Source organism: Tyto alba, unplaced genomic scaffold (assembly GCF_018691265.1).
Source record: "Tyto alba isolate M040663 unplaced genomic scaffold, T.alba_DEE_v4.0 Super-Scaffold_26, whole genome shotgun sequence".
NCBI classification, from domain to species: Eukaryota; Metazoa; Chordata; class Aves; order Strigiformes; family Tytonidae; genus Tyto; species Tyto alba.
Genome location: NW_024881300.1, coordinates 23,516,831 through 23,535,056, shown reverse-complemented (window position 1 = coordinate 23,535,056; position 18,226 = coordinate 23,516,831). Strand labels below are relative to the sequence as shown.

At 39.1% G+C, this 18,226-nt stretch overlaps 1 protein-coding gene across 1 annotated transcript in view; it reads right to left on the bottom strand.

Annotated features, from left to right (window-relative positions):
• PMFBP1 (polyamine modulated factor 1 binding protein 1) overlaps positions 1-17,980 on the bottom strand; it is a 139,207-nt gene extending 121,227 nt beyond the window's left edge. The window contains exons 1-3 of the mRNA XM_042797362.1: positions 17,934-17,980; positions 16,213-16,306; positions 3,946-3,998 (exon numbers count right to left, since the gene is read on the bottom strand). The gene's annotated coding sequence lies outside the window, so the exon portion shown is untranslated. The remainder of the gene's footprint in view (positions 1-3,945; positions 3,999-16,212; positions 16,307-17,933) is intronic.
• Between the last annotated feature and the right edge of the window lie 246 nt (positions 17,981-18,226).

Here is an 18,226-nt window from a genome sequence, read left to right as displayed (position 1 = left end):
TGTTGCACCACAGCTTTAATCATCTCTTTCTTCCATGGATGCCCAGGACATGGTTTAAAAATGCTTTTTAGACTTGAAATATTTCACATCAGTTTAATATTTTTCTTATTTTAATTTCTTATGGAATGCAGGCATAGGTTTTAGACCTACCAATAGCATAACAGAGTTGGTACCAAGAAATTTATGCTTATAATTTTTCCATTATCAACACCACCTTTGTCAATTTTAGGTGTTTCTGGCATCAAAACATCATGTTCCAACTGGGGTAGAAACCAGCAAAATTCCTACTGACCAATACTCATTGTTTGGTGCATCTCACATAGCCTTTATGTCTTACAATGGTATACCTCAAATATCCTTCACATCTTTCACAAGCACTTCAGCAAGTGCTATTTAGGCAAAACTAGCTATAGCCCGTATCAGAAGCCAGGTAAAAATGCAGCAAGAGAAGATTTACTGAACTATATGCATCTGTAGACTCTTACGCCATATCCATGCACTTCAACATCCTATCTTGCAGCTGCTAGACCACACTTTGCTCACCGCAGAGAAAACAAATGAGTCTCAATTCCAGACATTCTCTGGTTTCATAACAACAGCCATTTAAAATAGAAGAGTCTTTTACATTCACTTCATCATCTTTATCTCACTCTTGTTGCTCTGCCGACATGAACTGTACATTTTTACATTGTCATACCTACAAGCTCAGTCAGAGGAGGACTAGGCTAAAATTCTACTTATGACCCTTAATGGGCTAAACACAGCTGGAGTGGGGGGAGAACGGCAAAACCTTAAATCTCTTTTTCTCCAGGAAAATGAGCAGCAGCCCATATTAAGAGGTCAATAAGGTTGCAAAAATCAAACATTAAAAGTTCAGAAACACTTCAAGGTTCCCTATCCTTCCCCAATTAAATTCTGTTTGGTCATATACATGGCATTGTTATGCAAGACTTCTAATTCAGCTTACAACACTAAGATGAAAGGTTTTTCTAACACATCTACTCCAATGCTTTAAACCTCAAAAATCATGTTTCATCTCTGCTCTGTCAAAAACCCCTTGTAAAATAAGCTAGCTGAAGCCGTACCATAATGTATATAAATGAAGACTTTGCCAATAAACTCAATATTGTGCTAAAAAATTATCCACTGACTAAAACAGCAAATCAGTTTTAAATTTCAACTCAGGACACCAAAAAAATGAAAAAAAAAAAAAACCAAAAAAACAAACCAACAAACAACTCAAACCCAAACCAACTGCTTTGACAGTTGAAATAAGCTTTGGTTGTTAAAGAATTGTTTATACAGAAGCATTTCAAAGCAAAGCCAAATGCCTTTTTTTTTTTTTTTTTTCAAAAACAGACCATAGGCATTGATTTCTATAAGTTCTTATTTTTCTTAATTTTCTTCCTCACAACACTGGAATGATTTAATAAAATTAAATTATTTTTGGCAAAGAGCACTTTCACCAAGATTTGTTTAAATGCTTCTTTTGCCTTTTCTAAATTCAGCGATTGGTTTTACTTACAACCTTCAAGCTTTTGCAACTCTAATTCTACGGTTACATATTCCTCCTCCCCTTTAAAAAACTCCACCCATTTAACAGTACTAAATACAGCTGACAAATTTTGCATTTTTTTTTTACAGGAGCAGACAGGCCAGTGGTTACAGTAAGAAGGTTTACATTGTGAGAGGATGATGGAGAAGAAGCAGAGATGGATTAGGCACAGAGGGAATTAAATAGCAGGACATAGGCTAGACTGGCAGAAGCAAAGATAAACAAACCCCCTTATTTTCATTACCACCAGAGAAGTTTGCCCATCTCTTCCCCAGACGCTTTTCACTTTCCATTGTGCTACCCTTCCTGCCAAAGCTTCCTCAAGCTGATCTTTAGACCATAACACTTTCCCTTTTCAAGGATCTTCAAGGCTCACTGCTACAATTACGATGACAGGAATCAGCTGAAGGGCAACCAGGAAAAATTGCTGTTTGGTACATTTTCACAAAATAACAACAGCAATGCACATAAAAGTTAGCCAATACATTAATTCAAGATGTCAGACATTTGGCAAAATGCTCAGCCCTAATTTACAGAAAGGCACTGTGACTGTGAGCACCCAGGACCACACAGGAGTCCCAGGCTTACAGTCTACAAAGCCATACTGCCATACTCTGCCCAAAAGACCCCAAAACAGGTACAAGCTGATAAGCTGCACCAACCTCACCATAAAGATGAGCTGCATATGGCCCAAACATTTCACTTCAAGCCACCAGGAGATGACAAGCTGCCTTCCTCTGGTTATCAAGAAAGGTTCAACAGGCTCTCCCCCACCTTCCAGTCAATAACAAACAAAACATGCTCTCAGCAGTTGTTAGCAGTTTGAACAGTGTACAAAGCAAGCTCATCCCTTCTTGGGCTAATGGAAAAGGCGGCCCCAGAACATGAGACAAGTGAAAATGGGGAAAAGGGGATGATTCTAAAAACTGCCAAGAGAGTATCAGACAGAATGGCATGAGAAGGAAATGCTATTGTACTCATGAGCTACTCATAACTTCGTATCTGAGCCTCAGGTTTTCCTTTCCCTCAAGAGACAGTTCCTGTGGTAAGCTCAGCAGGTCCCATCTCCATACAGTTATTTTGTGTATTTTTGAAAAAATGATTGGGTGCTCTAAATATCCCCACAGGAAAGGGTCAGTTTCAGAATTCCTGAACAGCCAAATATTAAGTCTATTCTTCAATACTTTGGTTCAAAAGAAAAAAATAAAAATAGTTTGAAAGATTTCCATCTCAGAAAAGCTTTGATTCTGACACAATCAGAAATCCCAAGTGTTACCTTGTCACAAAGACTGGAAATTTACAGCTTGCAGTAAAAAAAGTTATTTGTGTGCAGGAATGACTGCCTGGTTTAAAAAACCTACCCTCTGCCCTTATACTCTCACACACCCAGGCCCATGTTCAAGAGGCAGGCTCCTCACTGGTATTTGAACTTAAAGGGAAGCCACTTCCTCATTAAGACATACCCAACTATGGTAATAACATGGAGAGCCAAAAGTAGTAACAGATTTATTATTACCACTGTGTGGAAATAAAATGTTGGGGTTTTTTGTTGTTTTTTTTTTTTTTTTTTTTTTCCCTCTGTTACTCAATCCAGTTAATTATCCATGCAAAGTAAAGTTATTCCTGGCAGCCACAGAGGCAAAACTAACTTCAATAATGCTGGAGTGGAATGGTTGTTATGCAGGAGGAAAAAAAACTAAATAGTTCAGTAAATTAGCCCAAATAGATACACACTGGGATTGGCCCCTAGAGATTCAAAATACAAAATTCAATGCTTTTAGGCTTATCATACTTTTTATTTAATAGAGAAATGTCTGATCTGGGACTGCATCATATCCCAAAGACACTACAAAGAGGTAATTTTTTCAGAGAGTGCCCTGAGGGTAACAGGAAAAATTACAGAAAGCTTCAAACCATTCAGCTCCCACAAGTATCCCTGCATTCTGGACTTTCACTTAAGCAACAAAGCACAACCAGCAAGGAATCTGTGGTGGTTACGGAATACTTGGACGGGTATTACAAAGCACAGCACTAAATGCTTCAGTAGCGCAACATTTTCCTGGAAAAGCAGTCTGATTTCAGTGAGGGGAGCACCAGGCTGAGACTGTAGCATCTTCTCAATGTTACTGGCCTTAGCAAAGCTCAGCCTGAAACACCGTGTACCCCCAGCTCCTGGGGCATTCCAGAGGTATTATGTGTTTGCTCTTGAAGCTTATTTGTCCTAGAAAATGTCTCCACAGTCAGGGTTTACCTTGGGTTAAAAAAAATAAAACACAAAAAAACCCCAAACCAACCAACAAACAAACAAACAAAAAAAAAACAAAACAAAAAACAACAAAACCAACAACAAAAAAAATCGCAAACAAAAACCCAAACCGAACAACACATACCTATGACAATTGGAGGATGGAGGAATCAAGCCATAGTGGGAAAAAACCCAAACCTACAAAAAGCACACACAAAACAAGAGCTGAAAGTGAAGAAAACCACAGAACTTATTCAAAGCATTTATTTCAGCTGTCCACAGGCACAGTGATTGTATAAACAATGAGCGACGGGAACACAAATGAACACTATGGGAAAAGAAACCCCTCACATTTTTTCACTGCAGTAAAGTACAGACCACCAAGAACAGTTTGACTCAAATACCCAGCATCAGTTCCCACACGAGAGCTGTTATTGTTGGCTTCAACACCCAAGTCCAACAAGAACAGTAAGAACATGCATTCTGCTAATGTTTGAATAACCCTTGCCAACAAATTGATCCCACAGCAGCAAGGCTGTAGGAGATGGGTTCAAATAAATAAGTGAAAGACAGAAAGTAAGTAAAGGGAAAAAACATGCAGCACTATTCTTTTAGTATAAGTGTTCAGTGGGAGCTCTTTTAGTTCCCTTATTTAAAATGGATTGCTTCTCTCCCCTCACCCCTTAGGAAAGAAACAACCCAAAGGGCATTGGTGAGCATCTGTCATTTATATGCAAGGGAGACACAACTGCCAGAGAAATACAGATTCCACAGATGTTAACCCAGAGGACAGCCCAAATTAAGCAAATCTCTAAATAAGGTCTGGGAGGCACTTTCTGAAGAAAAGCAGCATTTTTCCAAAGTAGGCAACTACAGCTGTCAGCTTAACCCCAGACCAGCAGACAACCTTCTATATTTACCTGATTACCCTACAATGAATCCATCACTTCCACAGGTAAAAAAGATGAACAGATCATTGAGATAGGGAGCAATCCCTAGTGTCTTCTGTATTTGACTTCTGTTCTCTCTAGAGATACTATTTTGAAATATCAAAATGAGCTTGACTAGCAAACCTGAAAACCAAGCCCCTATTAATCCAAGGAATCATTGTTGCGACAAGTGAGAAAAGCTCCTCACACACAGGTTAATGGTCCATCCAAAGCTGAGCTAACAGAGCTGTACTGTTCCAAGGGCTTGAGCTTTTGTTTCTGCACTGCATCATATTGTATAACTGCTACCCCAGAACCTGCTTAGCTATTTCCTGCACAGCACAATTATAAATCTACACCTCCAACCCAGTTTCATTGTCACTTCTCAAACCGCCAAGGGAACAAACCTGCAGAAGACATGAACAGAACTGTAATTTTATTCTTATGTGACAATTTCTTCTCTAGGAAGTATAGATTCTTTCTCCAGAAAGAAGTTGAGGACAGCATTGACTTTTGACCATTCCTTTTAGCTACTTTAATTCTTTTTCTGCTCAAACACATTCACCTGTTTGGTATATTTGTTCATCAGATATGCGTACGTGTACACCATGCCACAAGCACAAAGAAAACAGAACAGAGTGAACATTTAAACATACAGTAAATTTATAATTGTTTTAAAACTGCCATGCCCCAGTATAGCCTATTTCCTGAAGAGGTTTCATCCTTTCAATCTTTTCAGTCCTTTACAGATTCTTCATATTAAATAGGACTCTGTATCTTTAACTGTGATTTTCCATCTTGCACGAATAAACCTTTTCCATAGTACAGTCTTTTTTAAAGTTATAAATAAAACACCCAACCATTTTCTTTTTCCCACAGATGAGAACATTAAAACATTGACATTTTAATCTGTTCTATACAAGAGTGAGTTGTGTCAGCACACTGCTTCCAGCTACAACAACAGAAAAACCAAAGTTTAATTAAAGACAGAGTGGAGAAGCTGCATTGTGGTGTCTGAACCACAAAGATGCATGGCATAGTCTCTCACTTGCTCACCATTTTGGGCTCAGTTTCCTCTTTGGATAACTACTTGGCAGACAAAAGCTGATTGAAAAGAAAGGGGATAGAGGACAAGAAACAAATGTGTTTTCTCAGACAGGAAATGCAAAAGGTGAAACCACATGCCTGAGACTTTTATACATTAAAAATTTTACCCAGAAAACAGTAAAAGCATAGCACAAATAACCCTATCACAAACACATAGCAGAAGCCAACCAGATCCACATCAGCCCGGCCACTTCAATGCTAGGGCTTGCACTGATCCAAGCTTCAATGCTGTGAGTTCATATCCATTGTCACTGACAATTTTTTTTCCCTGGCAAGTTCCATTGGTATTCTATCTCTCACAATGAAACCACAAAATTCTTGGTTTCCACATCCAGGTAAGCAAGAAACACATTCTCTGCCAGGTAGCACCGAATGCTTCTAGCAGGAATCTTCCAGCACTTCATCTTCAGGTTTAAGGCACAGGACTGGTGCAGGAGGGGCACGGGGGGTGCCCAGTCCTGCCACAGAGAGGGTCTGAAGGGAACAGGAGGCTGCTCCACTACATCAGCAAATCCCTCCCTGCACTCCTGCCCACGAGCTCGAAGATGGAGGTTTGCAGACCTGGGGTTACTCCTACCGGCACAGGCTGCAGTGCACCCAAGGCCTCCCGCCGCCTGCGCGCACTGCCCAGGCAGGCAGCGCCTAAGTGAGACCCAGGAGGTCTCACTCGTCCCCTCCTGGGTCTGTTCAGCCCGGAGGAGATGAGGCTACAGGGCAGCCTAGCTGCTGTCTAAGGGGCAGTTAGAGGAGCGTGAGACAGGCTCTTCTTCGAGCTGCTCAGAGAAAGGACAAGAGGCAACAGAAGTTATAGCCAAGGAAATTTCAGCTACAGACTAGGAAGAATTCTTCAGCAAGCACGGTCAGAATGTGGAACAGGTCGCCTAGTAAAGTTGTACAATCTTCAGCTGTGGAGGGAGTTCAAAACCATGAGGGAGAAATTCCTGAGCTGCCCAACGTTAACATGAGTAGCACTACTTTGAGCAGGGGGTTGCACCAGGCATCCTCCAAAAAGACCTTTCCACCAAAATTATTCTACAATCATATTACCGATCTGCTTCTCACAGCCCTGCTCCTACACAAATAATGGGAGCAGGTAGACAACAACAAAATAATCGCCAATAACAAATTATGTATGACGCTGCAGCCTGGAAAAAATACACCTTTAAGACTCACATAGCCATGTGTGTTTAGACTGCACATGCTAATAGTTCCCAAATAAACAGTTATGGCAGCATCCAAATTCTTCATGAGAATAACTTCTTATAGATGATAGCCTTAGAGCAGCCCTTGTGCATTTATCTTTCCAAGTCAGCAATCTTACTTTTATATTTAAGTCTTAGAAGTAGTATAAAAATGAATGCAGACTTGTTCTGCACCTGGCACCTTCCAGTAGCCATCAGCTAGATGAGAACCTCTCCTTCCAAACCGCAAATGCAGTCACCTTGCAGTTTTTCCCTTGCTCAATAGGAAAGCCATAAACACTGAGCCATTTACTATGGTTTCATTATATTACCCAGAGGTGCTGTGTCATATTTGTTTATTAACACACATGTCAAAACCACTACAAACAGGAATATCAATGGAGTAACAGAGTGTTTTCTGTATTAGAAGTGAGACTCATAATTTCCAAGTTCATTTTGTTAGCATTTCACATCCAAATTTCCTCTCCAAATACCTAGAGATCTCTTAGTAATATGCCCTTTCTCAAAAAAAAAAAAAGCCAGTTCCTAACATTGTCACTCATTGGCTGGAGAAGAATATTGCTAATAATTGATCCTGCACTCTCAAAACTTCACTTCCACAGTAAAAGGACAACAGTTTAGGCTAGCTGATATCCCTAGGGTAGGAGATAAGTCAAAGTGAATAAGAATAGTTGCGTAAATAGAAACAAAATGGGAAGTGGATATGAAACCAAAAAGTAAGTATAGTAAGACTGTTCTTCACTATAAGGATCAGCATCTACTAGTGTTTGAAAAACTCCATACCAGCCTAGTTCCAGTTAAATGAAGCTATAATTATCTAGTCCAAAACATAAATCTAGAGTGTAATAGGTATAACTCAAACTGTGCTAGGCAGGTTACAATCTATCATCCCAAATTTGAAAGAAAAGCTTTTTAGCTGGCAGGCAGAATAAACAGTGATACAGATGAAGATGCAAAGGTAGGGAAAAAAAATTATTCCCCTCAAACTTTTATGAGTAGGTTTATAAAATTCTTTCCTGCCCCATCTGTCACACAGAATAGGAAAGATATTTCCATCGAAGAAAACCTATTCACATTCTTGACCAGTTTCTCAACAAAACCCAAAACTCCAACAAACTACCTAACAACCAAACCACCCCCCCTCCACACACAAAACAACCCAGCTCTCATTAAGACACTTAAAGAATAGCCAAATTTTCAAACTAACACAGCATACTGGATGCATGTTGACTGCCAAGCTTCTTTGAAAATTTGGCACAATTACAGATGCCAAGCTTGGAAGTTGATTTATACACCTGCTTTCCTCAGCAGATGGGCATATTTCACTGTATTTCCATTTTCAAGCATGTCTGTAATGTGTGTCAACTTTGCAATTTTTTTCTGTGCAAAAGCACCATAGTATAAACTTGACAGTTGTGAATGTTAATTATGAAGGAATTTCCAAGAGTGCTTTCTCCATCTACTTCTCAAAGAGTTAAAAAAATCCTAAGAAAGTCAGTGAATCCAAGTAGAGACTTCAGAAGTCCTTTCAGACAATCAAAAGCAGGATTTTCCAAGCAGGCAGCTGTAGTTCATTAGATCCGCCATGGACCGTGAAAGCCACTTGCCAATAGTGTCGAAAGACTATTACTCATTTCAATCTCTCTGAAGAGGACAGCACTCTGACACAGTGTTAGTGAAAAACACAGAGTTTGGGGCTCTGCCTGGAACAGCTAATCATGCAGACGGAAGTTCAATACTTAACATGAAGCTGAATTGCAAAGGCAGATTGACATCACAGCTTTTCACCTTCAGATATCTGAGCTTTCATCTAGATTATAAATGGAAAATTGTTTTGGAAGTAAAACTAAGATGGCCATGAGGGTGATAATCATACCATAAAACCCGGCAGAAGCCTATTTCTGAACAGCAAGATTCTGCACCCCTTTGAGACTTGCTAATCTGCAATTGACAGGAACAAAAAAATAAATTCTGGGACTAGTCAAATCAGCTAAGAATCTCTGACAATCCAGTAGTCAAGTTAATCAGAAATACTAAGATATTTCCCCTAAATAACTATAAGATTAAAGCAAGCATAAGGAGGGAGTCTGGAAAACACTAATTTTGTTCTTTTTGTGAATTAAATTTCTGCATAAATAACAAAAAAAAAAGGTATTTAAACCACAATACATAACTGGATGGGTTTGGCCCACCTAAGCATTTGGCTGGCAGATGTTACAGTTGTGGATACAGCATCAGAATTCAAAGGTAATGCCTTCCCCTTTGTTTGGTGTAATAATCTAACGCACTCTAATAATTGTTCTCTTCTGTGTTAACTTGCCTCTTCACTGCTAATGCCTATAGGAGCACTCTGGACATATTAGTGACAGACACCTCAATTCCAGGTAGCATTATGTTGCGGCCAGACATCACATAGCAAGTTACACATCTCTCACAGAAGATAAATATGCCTAATGTTGAGGCCTTTACCACCTATCCCATAACCTATAAATATTCCAGTTGCCATCCCCAAGTATATCAACTCTGGTAGCCTGTATGCAGTAGTGGCTAGGAAGAGTTGCCAGAAATCCAGCAGATGAACTAGAAACGACGATTTCTCCATTAGTGTCTGTTAATCAAACAAACACCACCACTTCCCAAGCCTCCAGGTATTAGTATAAAATCTAAAGCAATGAAAAGGACTTAACAGAAAGCATTCTCTCTTCATCCCTGAGAATCAATAATCTACTTTGTACAGTTCATTTGGATTCTATTTTTAAAACTATGCTTTTACAGATTACCAAATAGTTTTTATTCCTAGGGTATATACCTTACTTCAGAGAAGAAAGCTTGCAGAAAGTTATAAAAAGCATGATGAATATATAGCCAATGGCACAAACTAATCAAATGACTTAAATATTTTCTTAGTTTATATTTTACAGAGGAGATATACTGCAACATAAGCAATATTGTGCTCATGGAGTTGACTTTTCTGTAATGCTTTGCTCTGATTGAAATACGGTCTATGAAAAGGACTGGCAGCATAGCCACAGAGCCAGTATTTTCACAGCCTAGATAAGTGTCAATGTCCTCCTTGCATGGGAAAGTATGTTAGGAAAGACCTTTAAGACTCTGATGTCACATAAGCTACAGTAAATGACCATATATGCACTTTACTAAAAAGCCAAACTCTACAGTACGGAAACAAGTAGCAAACAGAATGATTGCTCTTATTGTATGACTGCATATCAAAGAGAATTCTTTCCAAGGGGGTACCAGAAAAAAGACATTCAATAGTGAATTTTATGAGAGAAGGATAAAAAACAGGTAGTTCAACAGATTCCTGAAATCCCAGTAGTGGTCAATAAATCGACTTCTGCTTCACATTATATGAAGAGGCTGTACTTAGCAAATCACCGTGTAAGCTGCCTCAATAACAGCACTCCTGCTATCAAGTTTACTTGCAATGATTCCAACAAAGAAATTAATTTCTTAGATGACAAGAAAAGGTTATCTAGAATGGGGAAAACACAGGAGACAAAAATTTCCACTAATAAAACAAATATCAGAATTTGAACTGAATTTGAAGCTATCTTTTTTCCCCTGAAAGATTTGAACTCCCTATAGCTCGTACACTAGAGCTACAAAGACAACATCCTACAAACTGCACTTCTAAAAATACAAGGAAATCATAATGAACTAGATCATCTTTAGTGTGATTCACTAAAGCACCCCCCCATGCATACTATTCCTCAGGCAAGGCCCATGACAAAAAAATATACTTCTACTGCAATCAAAGTTCTGAACTTAAAAAAAAAAATAAATAAAAATCAAACCTTAGAGCTACTAGTTGATTTACTACTCCTCAAAAACTTTAGTAAAATATAAGAAAAACTCTGCAAGAGTTTTCCAGATTTCAGAATGTGCCCTTTTCAATAGTATAAAGGTGTTTCTCATGACTTCAGCAAATAATAAACCACATATCTTCCTAGTCTCATCCTGCTGATTTTATTGATCTGTTTATTCCCAAGAGACATTCAACAGGTATCAATCACCCATCTTATTTTCCAGTTATCAGGTTTTTTTCATTAATATTTCCATTAAGGGACACCATTTTACTCTAACACCCTTTATTCCTCTTACTATAATACACAACCTTCAGTTATTGTTCTCATTATATTCTCCTCATACTTGTGCTATGCACATAAAGTGAGCAAAATTACATGTTTTATATACATGTCAACAGGAAGTCAGCCATAAACGTAAGACAACACAGAAGTTTGATTATGAAAGCCATTATACAAAAAAAGTGGATTACCTTCCTCTATTGCCCAAAGATCTTCCTCCAATTCTTAGAGCCATTCGATCAATCCAACATCTAAGGACTACATTTGATGCCAATATCTAGATCATAATTAGCCTCTATGCTAGATGGATTGATTACAATAATTTACCTGAATGATCAATTTCTATAGATTTGGTTTTAGCTGTAAAAGTTCGTTGAATTTCTATATTTCACAGCTGCAAAGATTAACATCAAAATATTAATCAATTATAAACCAAAGCAACGTTTAACCGACCTAAAATAATAATCTAAAGAGATTTAGACCTTCAGCTTTTATCCCACCTTAATCTAGCCACAGATGCCAAAAACAGTGACAAGGCCTTCAAGGTCAAAATCAACATTTAATGCTGTTGATCTGGCCTATTAAGTAGAGGACCTCTAGGAAACATCATACTGATAAAGGATTAATGTGAGCCGAAATCCCACAGGAAGTCATATGACTCTGCTAGGACATTTATAAATTAAGTGAGTAGTTTGAACTAGGTCAAATGGGAAAGAGTTAAGATCTAGGTTTCAATTTCCATGGTGATTAGAAGAAAAGAGCTTGTCTGAAGAGCTGTTTGGACCATTAATGATCATTTTTAGTATCCTTTGGAAAACATGAGATACTTGAGAGGACAGAGGGAAACAATAACAGTATTTTATTTTTTTTAAAATCTGGTGACTTGAATAACTATAATCTTGTCTGGCTGACAGTGATCTCAAAGTAACAGAATGACCAATACAAAACTATCTAGAAAGAAATGGAGGGGGTAATATAATATTAATGACATGAATTTTCAGAAAATATATTCTTGGACTAGCTTGATTTTTAATTATAAGTTTATTGCTAATTAACAACATAGATATAGCAAATTTTTTAAGGCAGTTGACTTGATGCAAAGTGACATTTGATTAAGAAACTCAAAATCAACATGACACATCAAGTGGGCTAGAGACTGATAGGCCTCAAAATGTAATTGCAGATGAGGCCAAACATTAAATAAATGTTTCCATCTTTTATCAATTAAATATCAACACAAAAGAGAATGGTTTCTTTTATTGCACCTACAAGAACTTGACCTTATGTTATTCAACAGTTTTTTCTATGCCCTGAAAAAAACACAAGATGATTACTGAACAAATTTACAGATTAGAGTGATAAAAAACAAAGATCAATGACAGAAAGCCATTTAGTTTACCTGGCAAAGAAGAGTCAAGCAAAGATCATAGTTTTTAATATAGCTAAATGTAAGAAAACATGCCTGAGCCACACTTACAGATTGGAAGTCTATTCTGAAAGCAGGTATTCTAAAAGGTCATTGTAGAAAAACATTGGTAGGGAGCTTCAGTGAGATACTGTGGGTAAACAGGACTATGGAGATGATTTTACTTTCAAATTTCCTCCAAAGCTAAAATTACACAAGTGAGGCTTAGTCAGAAAACAGCAGACAACAGCTGGTGGCAGAAAGGGCCACGTGCTGCACAGATGGTGAGAGGGGACCCGGGAGGCTGGCAGAGGCAACGGTCTCCCCCTCTTCATCTGAAGACAAGCAAGTATGGGCAAATGCTTACTCTGAGGTGCCAATTTCTTATACTTTTCCCCATAGCATCTGGATGCAAATTGAAACCTTAGGAGAAAAAACAAACCAAAACACACCACAGGAAACACACAGTTAAAGAATATACTATTTTGTGTGGGTTGGGGACTGACCTAAGCCATAAAGGAAAAGAATATGGAATGACTGAGCTAAAGGCATGCACGCATAGCTTGTCTTGGCAAAGGTGGCAGGACTTCAGAAATAAGCAAGCAGTCATCTAAGAAGCTACTACCAGTAGCACATGCTACATATTTTGGTTTTTAAATACAGAGACTACTAAAGAGCAAATTACTTCAATATTGGCCCAAGATGGAAAAATAAACTGGAAACATTGGTGAGAGACTATATATTGCAGGGTACAATAAACAAAGAAAAATCCTTGTGTCCTTCCATATATTTCAAGTTACTGTTAACACCTCAGAGTAAGTTTCTCAAGTTACCAGGCACCCATCACGTTCAACTTCTCTGCCATGTGTCAGCCTTTGCTCTTGCTGGTATTGACCTTATACCTATGCCACTGTAACAAAAGTCAGAGTAGGGAAAACTACTTTGAAATTGCTTTACATCAGCTTTAGCAAGTTATAGCTGAACTTCAATATAAACTCCCATATTTAATGAAACAAACAAAACCTTCTCCTCGGAAGCTACTAAAAGTTTAATTGAAACAGATGTAAGAAAGTACTTGGGCTTCTCACACCTTCCTTGAAGGTTAAATTGAACAAAACTGAAGCATCTGAAAGACAATTAGGAAGCAGTTATGATGGTACACATCTTAATTCTAATCATAGTTCTCTGATTAACATCCTCATATGCCAGTAACATACATTCAAGCTCTCCTACTTCTTCCTTTTGTACCTTGTCTAACGCAGCGTATTAATAGATCCTTTTCCTGAAAGAAATATCATATCTCAAAAGCTGTACCTAAAAGGAACTATTTACACATGGTACAGCTAAATATTTTACTTTCTTTAGGAATGAAATTCCACCACTAAGTTTCACAACTTTTTTCACCTGATGTATAGAAATACCACTTAATGCTATGATCTTAATCACCTGTTACAAAACCTACTTGCAAGCACTCTGAGATTCCACCCAGCTGCTGACAATCCCAGGACAGGACACTAAGCGTACCAAATACATCCAGAACATCCACTTCTTTGTTTTGATCATAAATATATAGAAAGGAGAAGAAGAAAAAATCCTCCAAAAAATTTGCCTAGGATCTCTTTATATCAAAACCTGCCCCGCCATGCTCTTTCAGCTAATCCATCCATCTCTATATGAAGTTGTATTTAGTACATCACCCACAGCTAAACAACTGAAGACCTGAAACACAAAAACTCAAGGAACATATGAAATGCACGAGGACACGCGATGAGCACAACAAAGCTGAGGAATTACACCCCTGCCTCCCACTTCCCAAATTCCTAAACCAGGGCTTTATCACTTGTGTTTAAACTGGTCAGACATAACGAAGTCTGTTACAAATTCTGAGTGGGGGACAGGGATGTGACCTCCATTGGCAGTCAGGCTCACGGAGGGGATTGCTCAGGTTCCCACCCGACAGTAGCTGTCAGCAACAGTCCCAGCTGAACTGCGTTGAACAGTTTAGCTGTAATTCTAGCCACAATCAAGCCAGGTACAACATTATTTCAGCAGCTGTGATTAAACAATAGCTCTGATACAAGATCTTTTAATACCACTAAGGGGAGATTTCTGCTACAAGAAGTACTACCACAACAGGACCACCTAGCCATCTCCAAAACAAGTTTCTCTCAAGCCAGCCTGCCCGCACATGAGCCAGGATCTGGCTACAATGAAGACATTGGTGGTTTTCCTATCTGCCACCTGCCTCCCTCCAACATCAATAAACAGCTTCAAAGTCCAAAAGGACACTCATACAAAGCTGGAGGGACAGAGAGGAATCAATGGCAAAACAAAAACAAATAGCTTTCAAATGATTTTGGACTCTAAAAATTAGGAGTTCTTATTTTTAGACTGCATACAAGTAGCTCAAGGTGCTTTTTCTTTCGTCCCCATGACAGTAGTTAAGTGAATACACCTGCCTCGCCTCACTCCCTTCTGATGGTAAACAGAAGGTCTTGCGTTTAAGTTACAACATGGAATACTTCAGAGCAGCCCTGTGCCAAAATAGCACATTTCTGAGGGATGCAAAGGTATTCAATAAAAAGCTTTTAAAGGCATATTTTTAAACTTGCAGCAGGAAAGCTTTTCTGTGTCAAGACAGTAATTCTTTTAACAGCATTGATCAAAATGTCATTCTTTTATGAGTGTACAATACCTTTTAATGGCATACAACAAGCCATTAGGGTTATACACCTCCGTACAGCAGACAGCTTACTGGAAAATCGGGAACACCGGCCAAGATACAGTCACCAGTTTTTACGCTTCTAATAAGGCAGAGTTTCTTCCATTTTCCCCAGCCCTACTTCACCCTAATACCCACAAGTGAAGTGGTCCAAAAATTAAGCCAAACTTCACATCACTTCCACCAGTTATTTTCACTGTAACCCATATATTTTCCCCAAGAAATGCCTCTTATAAATACAATCAGTATTCTGGCTTTCTAATGTGGGATTCTACCACCAAGGTCAGATCTGCTTTTTTGTTTTCCTTACCAGTGATCATATTTATCCCCAAATCAGCATTGACTAAGAAATCAAAGGTAGTTGAATTGCACATAAAGGTTTATATCTTCAGAAATGGGAAAAAATCCCACCTGTCCTTTCCTAACACTGTTTACAAATCATCCAATTCTTTTCAAGTGCTCCAAACCCTCAAAAAGGGTAAGAGCACTGGTGGTTGCATTTGCTCTGCTTGAATGGAAGGCAAGCATGGGCTCTCTGGATGCATTCAGCAGTACTTTATAGCCTTATTTTAGTTAAAATTATCAACAAGAAAGGGAATGATTTCTGTCAACCTACCTTCAGGGGTTTTCAGATAAAAGGTACGAGAATATTTATGGGATTTAATCAGTGTTCACAGAGCAGTGGCAGCAGCAAGAGAACTTTATTTGACTCTGAAATACTTATGGATAATATCTCAGCTACTTTTGAAAGTGTATCTAAGCCATCTGTATAAGCAAATGAAAAAACAATTCCTGATTAAAACATAAGGCAAAAATGTTAATCAAAGAAAGAAAAACTGACTAGAAAGAGGAGACAGAAAAAAATTGAGGCTCTAAAAATCAAAAGCTGGAGTGAAATTAATTACAATTAAGAAAAGTTTAAAGAGCTACTTGTCTCTTACCTATTCAGTCCTGTAACACAAAAGTGGCTGTTGTCCCTGTGACTTCCAGTTATGAGATAGCTGCTATAAATCTTCTTGGTCACAGGAGTCACATCTAGAATTTAAAATCAAAGTTAGTATTTTTTTTTTCTTTTACACAATCTTTAAACATGCATAAACTCAACTCAGTGAAGACAATTTACACTACAGAAAATGCCATTATCTCAGACAGAATACCACAAAGTCAACTGTGCTTATATCTGCCCTACATTCATTATTGAACATACAGTTAGATACAAAGAGGTCTCCCCACAGAATTACCAGGTCACCCACAAGAAGCATGACTTTGCTAGGTCATTCAACTGATAATTCAGACCAAAATCTAGTTAGAATAGGACACGACTCACACACACTGATCATGAACCTAAGTATACTGCGTTCAAACAACAAACACATCACATGCTAATGAATGTTACTTCACATGCCAAGCTGCAAAATCTCAGGTAACATCTGAGGGTGAGGACTGCAGACCTGTGGCCCAGGGGCTCAGGCACTGGCTGCACGAGGAGGGTAGTGGGGAGCAGCGTGTGAGTGCCAGCAACAGAGCCTCTGCCCACTGTGCGGGCTTGTGCTCCTCTCTGTGTACTCACCAAGCCTGGCTACTCATTCACTTTGCTATTTCTTACCTACTTTTAAGCTACATAACTTATGAAAGTAAAATAAAGACTGGAATATTTTCTGAAAAGCAATATAACAGGAATATAAATGGTTTCTGAAGCAAGCCACACAAATTTAGCAATTAATAGGGATTGATTTCTCAATATTACATACTGAGGAATCCAGAGTTGTTTCTTCATGGCTGTTATCGGGAGAGTAAATACATATTCAAGTACATGTTTGTTTGTTTTAATCAAACGTGATTTACTAGATTACCTGATGTATATCAACTAAAAAAATAAAACCACATTGCATTTTGCAATACCAACTAATTTCTTGTTGACCTATGCTAAATTCTGTGCAATAAGCGTTGTGGCAGGATAGGAGAGCTGCTTTTCCTGTCCCCAGGGTGCAAAGAATCAGACAGTGAAGTCACTCCCCCTGCACCTGGAGCTGCCTTGACCCGGCATGCAGTTTCAGGATGGAATTAACTTTTTGTTCTTGAACATAAGCGTTCCTAAGACACAATTGCATCTTAGTTTCCACTTAGAAACAAAACCAGTTGATGTTCAACAGCATCCTGACCCACCCAGTGCTACATGTTTCTTCTAATTTCAACTAAGTTAAACAGAACCAGTGGGGCTAGGAGCACGTCCTGGGCACAAGGAACATGGCTAGAAGTCAGTGAATTGTGCATTCAGTTTACTGAGTGTCACTTTCTTCTAGAGCTTGATTCAGTAAAAGCAAGTCCCTACTTCTGTATCTCTTCAGTGACGTAAAAATAAACTAAGGTCTTGAATTAAGGTGGTCAATTAGGATCAACATAAACAGGAACCCATCTTATTTAGCGTTTCAGCTTTCAACAGCTTGGTGTTTCAGTTTAAATCTCCATCCCTGAAGGCCTTCAATAACAGGTTTGGCATACATTTCTTAAAAACCACACAGATATGTTTGACCCCGCTCCTCAGCAAGGAAACAGGGCAGATCATGGTTCCTAGGATCTCTGCAGCACAGCCTGCCTACAGAAAGAGTTTCACACCCAGCTGCTAAAACCAGTTACCACTGCAATAACTGTAGCAGCTTACCGAGCTTGGCCTCTGCCAGAGGTCCTCGCAGTCAGATCACTTCCCTGCAAGTAGTTAAGGAAACTTAGCTAGACGGAATCCTCCGCAGCACTGACCAGTCACACAGTCTGGAAAGCGCTGGAGTTCCCCGGGTCGCCCTCTCTGCTCCACGCCACGGCTCGGGCAGGGCTGGGCCGGACCCTTCCCAGAGCGAGGGGGCGGCCTGGAGGCAGGGCCGGGGCAGGGCAGGGCCGGGCCGGCCTGGAGGCAAGGCCGGGGCAGGGCCGGGGCCGGGGCAGGGCCGGGGCCGGGGC